This window comes from Frankliniella occidentalis, unplaced genomic scaffold, assembly GCF_000697945.3.
Source record: "Frankliniella occidentalis isolate FOCC.00 unplaced genomic scaffold, Focc_3.1 Scaffold904, whole genome shotgun sequence".
NCBI lineage: Eukaryota > Metazoa > Arthropoda > Insecta > Thysanoptera > Thripidae > Frankliniella > Frankliniella occidentalis.
This window is the reverse complement of record NW_026268010.1, coordinates 2,368-8,586: the sequence shown is the minus strand read 5'-3', so window position 1 is coordinate 8,586 and position 6,219 is coordinate 2,368.

The following is a 6,219-nucleotide window of genomic DNA, read 5'->3' as shown; positions in this document are numbered from 1 at the left end:
CTCTCTCTCTCTCTCTCTCTCTCTCTCTCTCTCACACACACTTTCTCAGTGTACACTTTATAACCAGTGCTGTGCGGTGTCGCGCCAGCGAGTGTTTTTCACCTGCTTGAGGGTGACTCAGAGTTATTATTTTCCTACCTCTCTACTCGACATTGATCTGACGTCTACGCCGTTGCTAGCGCGCGCGAGAGAGAGATGGACAGAGAGCGAGCGAGAGAAGTCGAAACGGTGTGGCGCACACTGCATACCTCACACCAGATCACCGCAAAGCCAGCGGATTACCAAATGCCCGGCGGCGGGAGGCGAGCAGTCGGCCAGGCGACAGCGCCGCTGCCGGCGGTCGGTGGCCATCGGACGAGTTTCGTACGCACTGTGAAGATGTTCAAAAAGAAAAAAAAGAAAGAAAAGAAAATGAAAAATCGTTTTTCCAGTCGCGGCTCACGCGGCGGCTCATAATTTCTCAAGTCGGCAAAGTAAGTGTACTTTTAAAATTAGTTCGATGTGTTAATAAATATTTTTAAACAACACTAGCCGGAAAGTCAAAGTACCATGTTTGGCTTCCGCTTTTGCAAGCGAGTGAAAAAACATTGAAACAAACAAGAAATCAAAGAACTACGTGCCATAATTCTAGTGTAGTGTAATTGGTAAACGTGTTCCGTCGGGGTGTCGTGTGTTTTGTCCGGTTCGGCCCGCGCCGCGGGGTGTATTGGCACCCCCGGAGGCGCGCGGAGGCCAGCAGCCGGAGAAGAGAGTCTCTCTCTGCGCCCTGTGCCTTTCTCACGGGTGCGCCGCCGTGGCCGCTTATGGAAAAAACACATGTGACTTTTCGAGTCTCCTCTCTCTCGCCTTTAATCCTGGAAGCATATTAAACACAACTTATTTTTCATTTTCTCTTTTTATTTCACATTGAAAAGCATCTTTAATAGTTTACCCGCCGCAAGCAGGGAAGTCCATCCGAGCTGGTTGACCAGGTCTTATTGGGCTTATCCCGCGAGAAAGTGGCTGTGCTCGGTGCACTGCGCCATCCCCATGGGCTCCCCATGGGCTCCCCATGCGCTCCCCAGCTGCTTGGCGCCACCACCCCATACGGCCGCCGGCCAGCACTTTTTCCACGCACAGCGGCGGGCCCGGGGCGGGCAACTCGGTGGGGTGGTTGTCTCGCCATTGGGGAAAGTAAAGTAATACGCAGATGTCAGTCTATCTCCCCCCCTCCCCCACACGCTCCCCTCTTGCAGCGCCCCGCCTTTTGGTTTTTCGCACGCGCTTGTGTGCGTGCATGTGTGCGTCCGTGTGTGTGTGTGTTTGTGTGTGTGTAATGATAGCTTGCGGCCGCTGCCGTGACCTCGCGGTTCCGTGTGCGATGGTTATCGAAAGTGTACCGCGCGCGGATGAGACTGTTCTATGCACGCGGCGAACGTCTGCTGGTGCAGTGCAGCAGAGATCCGTGTTGTGGGGATGCGTCGCGCACATCACTGACTGCACTGCTCGACGCGTAAGAACCTCGGTAAAAACACAACACACCTCTTCCACTCGAACCTCTCCTTTTGCTGCTCCTTCAGTATAGGACAAATAATCCCGTTTGACGTGGCGTTTCAAATATATTGAGCAGACGAAAAGGCAACATCATCAGCAGCACGAATAACACGCATTCGATCCACTTTTGCGTGTGTGTGTGTGTGTGTGTGTGTGTGTGTGCCTGCCTCTCGCTGCGGCCAGTCGGCGGAGCTGAGCGGTGATGGACCGGCCGATAAGTCTCCGCGCCGGAATGCGAGCATCAGCGCCACCGTGAGAGCGCGTGCCCCCGCGCCGCCTGGGACTTGAACGCACACACAACACATATTCACATGAAATAGAAATTTAATTGCCCCCCTCAGGAAATCACGATATATTCGCTGGTGAAACAGAGATGGGAGTCGGCGTCATTCATTAAAACGCGCACAGTAGGCTCAAAAATCTACTATTTTGCGAAATTGTTAATGTCTTTCATTCTTATATAGTCGGCGTGCGAATTTTTTCGTGCCGTACAACGTTGTTGCCGGCCTCCTAATATTATTTGTTTTCCCAGTGTTAAACTATGGGTGTGGACAGGGAATCTTCCATTCGTCTGTCTGTTAATAACTGTCAAGAAACCTCTCTCATTTTTAAAAGATGAAATCATTTTCTATGCGTTAGTTATTCAAACACCGTTCCACCTTGAAAGATCCATACTAGTTTTGAAAATTGGCGGAGGGAAGGGGTTGTTTTCAGTCGTAGTACCCATCAATGACAAATGTGTGTTCTTTGATGGCAGAGTGTGTGAAAGCCTTGTCTTTATTAAGCTCTAACTGAAACACCCCCGCGCGGTTGTGGCAGCAGCTCGGACGGTGCGCGCGGCGAGCCGATTGGAGCGATCCATCTAGTGTACGACAGACGAACAAACGACCCAGACAGGCCAACGAGTCTCCCTTGAAGACCATAGCGGGACGGGCCCCCATGACAAACTACTGTCCGGCAGCATCGCGCCTCCTGGCAGCGCCGCCCACGCGGAGGTTGTAGCCCAGGACACGAAGGCAAAATAAGGCCTCATTGCGCAATAAAATTGTGTATGGCTGAATTTTTGTACACTGGTAGAATAGCTCCTCCCCATTCAGCCAAATTTTAGTCCCCAGCCGGGAAACGTGTGCGATTTGAGATATTGAACAAAAAGGGCCTAAATGCAGGGGTTTGCGTTACTGGTCATAGCTCCCAAATTATTTGTGCTAGAAAGACGAGACAAGCACCAAAATGTTCGGGAAGGAACGTAGAACAAGCTCCAATCATTAGAAGGCGCGATAAAATATTACCTCCGATCAAAATCTTGAGCTAAAGAGAAAACTGACAAATTTCCTTGTTTAATTTCGGATATCTCACATCATACCTCATTAACGGGCAGGAAAACGATGGGGAGGCCCCGACGAAACGTTGTGCGCGCATCCTTTAGCTAGACAACGGTGTTTTCAAATTTGTCGTAGTCCCAACCGTTCGCCCTCAAATCGCCTGGAACTGGGGCCGTGCAGAGCCTCCCGGCAGCCCGCCGCTGCGTCCCGCCCACCCGCTCCTCCCCCCGCTCCGGGCAGCGGCTCTGTCTGTCTCTCTCGCACTCACGGGCCGGACAGGGATGGCGCGCGGCGTTGGGCGCGTAAAGGAGCAAAACTAAACATTTAATTTAAAGCATTTCAAAAATTGCTACGCGAAAAAAAATTTCTGTGTCGTATAGATTCTCTTGTCTACTACCACATATCCGAAAACCAGTCTTTGGACTCCCACCGGAACCAAGTGGGAAGTGAATAATAAGAAAATTGACCCGTTTTCTTTTAACTGTTGCCGTGGGTGAACGGTTCGACCGAAACGTGTCGTGAATGGTGCATTTTGTTCGGATAAGTACCTGTTTAACACATGCCGAAGGAAATAAACACGCGTTTTACGGTGTTGTCATGGCTTTCCGCTTTTTTGTTTTTTGTGAATTTCCCAATCTATACTAAATTTTTCTTGTCTGCGGTGATCGTAAAACGCGTGTTTATTTCCTTTGGCATGTGTTAAACAGGTACTTATCCGAACAAAATGCACCATTCGCGACACGTTTCGGTCGAACCGTTCACCCACGGCAACAGTTAAAAGAAAACGGGTCAATTTTCTTATTATTCACTTCCCACTTGGTTCCGGTGGGAGTCCAAAGACTGGTTTTCGGATATGTGGTAGTAGACAAGAGAATCTATACGACACAGAAATTTTTTTTCGCGTAGCAATTTTTGAAATGCTTTAAATTAAATGTTTAGTTTTGCTCCTTTACGCGCCCAACGCCGCGCGCCATCCCTGTCCGGCCCGTGAGTGCGAGAGAGACAGACAGAGCCGCTGCCCGGAGCGGGGGGAGGAGCGGGTGGGCGGGACGCAGCGGCGGGCTGCCGGGAGGCTCTGCACGGCCCCAGTTCCAGGCGATTTGAGGGCGAACGGTTGGGACTACGACAAATTTGAAAACACCGTTGTCTAGCTAAAGGATGCGCGCACAACGTTTCGTCGGGGCCTCCCCATCGTTTTCCTGCCCGTTTATGAGGTATGATGTGAGATATCTGAAATTGAACAAGGAAATTTGTCAGTTTTCTCTTTAGCTCAAGATTTTGATCGGAGGTAATATTTTATCGCGCCTTCTAATGATTGGAGCTTGTTCTACGTTCCTTCCCGAACATTTTGGTGCTTGTGTCGTCTTTCTAGCACAAATAATTTGGGAGCTATGACCGGTAACGCAAACCCCTGCATTTAGGCCCTTTTTGTTCAATATCTCAAATCGCACACGTTTCCCGGCTGGGGACTAAAATTTAGCTGAATGGGGAGGAGCTATTCTACCAGTGTACAAAAATTCAGCCATACACAATTTTATTGCGCAATAAAACCTTCGTGTCCTGGGCTATTGGGCATGCTGGCTGCAGCCCCGCACTCCCCGTCATTCAACTCGAAACGGACCGGCCCGGGCAGGGCCCGGGCGACAACGTCGCAAATCACACACTTCTCGTCGTACACCGACATCGCTAGGAAAAAAAAATTTTGGACCCTGTTGGAAGAATAATTTCACAATGATTTACATAATATGGGGTGGCGGTACGAGGCGTACCGTACGTGCTGCAGCTCGGCTGGCGAGGTGCCATCTGATTGACTGTCAGAACGGTGGCGCTGTGGCACACCCATACTGTCGGTATCGATGGCAGTCCATAAACCATACAACGCTATCTTACTCACCCCTCCCTCCCTCTATCTTCCCTCTAGCTCTTCAGAAAAGTGTTACACGTCATTTACAGACGGGCCCCGCATGTGTGTGTGTGTGCCGTATGCGCTATTGGCGGTCGTGTCGCCAATTTGCGATGGAAAAGAACAAATCACGCGGGTCTGACGCGCGGCCGTTAGACACACACACACACACACACACACTCGAGGTGGGGCCTATATGTGCCCTGGCTGATTTTATAATGTGTGTCGCCCGCCTCGACATGACATAGTGGCGTGGTAACTAAACTATATGAATACGCCCTATTTTCCCAAAGTAAACACGGTTAAAACAAATGTCTGATGTGTTTGAGGAGCTCCGTGGGAGCTTGCACAATTTGCGGAGAGCCCCTTGCAGGTTTTGAGGGAGTCTTCTCAAAAAGAGAAGGAACTTTCCACATTTTGTGTGACTACTTCCTCAAAGTCTGATGAGTTTTCCTCTAATCATGGAAGTTCCTCAAAGTTTTCTCCTTTTCCTCATAAAATCAGATGTTGCTTTTACCGTGAGATTGCAACGTATATAGTGTAGGAATTTACTTATTGCAGCGCGCAGCTACTTTTGTATCGTTGATTCAAAACTTTTTGAAACGAAAAATAAATAAAAATGGGTATAAGATAGGGAGAGTACGTTAGTGTGAGGGAGTGCACAGAGATAACCAAATGATGACCGCCTGCTCGTGTGACCGACCGCTCGTCCCGTCCGGCCGCGGCAGTGGCGGCGGAAGCAGCAGAAACTAACTGTTTGCGCCCCTGGGCCAGTGTGGCGGCCACCGGCCACCGCCTTCTCCCTCCATACGCCTTCGGGGTGGACAGTCATCGCCGTGCGGCCACCCCCGTCTGTTGCCCCGAGCGGCAGCAGCAGCCGCTGCAGCACAAAACGGGCACGGACAACGGCGGCGGCCACGGCGAGGTACTCGCCCCCCGACAAAACAAACCGGACCAAAGAAAGAAAAGAACTAAAAAACATTAAGTGTATGAGACGCGCACGGGTGAAAGCAGAGTCTCTCGCGCAGCGGATCAGCCCTGCGTGAGTTTGTATAGAATCGTTAATGGTTGTTTTCTCGGACGACTCACTCCGTTGTCGGTAGTGTCTGTGTGCGTCCAGTTCGTTTGGACCGTGGAGACGGCCGGTCTTTACCAGAGGATGACGCTGCAGAGGCGGTGTGGGGGGAGGTCCAGGGGCGAGAGGTCCGCGGGGCCCGAGGCAGGGGGCTAGATTAGCGCCGTATTGTCTCTCTCTCGCGTGGGTGGCGGCGGCGGCCACTGCTGCACCAAAAGGGGCACCGCGTGTCTGCCGAGGTGTCTCCACGTGTGTTTCACGTGTGTTTCACGCGTGTTACTCGCGGCCGCACCGGGCTGGTGTGGTGCGCGGTGTTGTCCAGCAAGACCGGTGTTGTTATGTCACCTGACACAATATAACGAGAAACTGTAAGCCGAGCCGCTGTG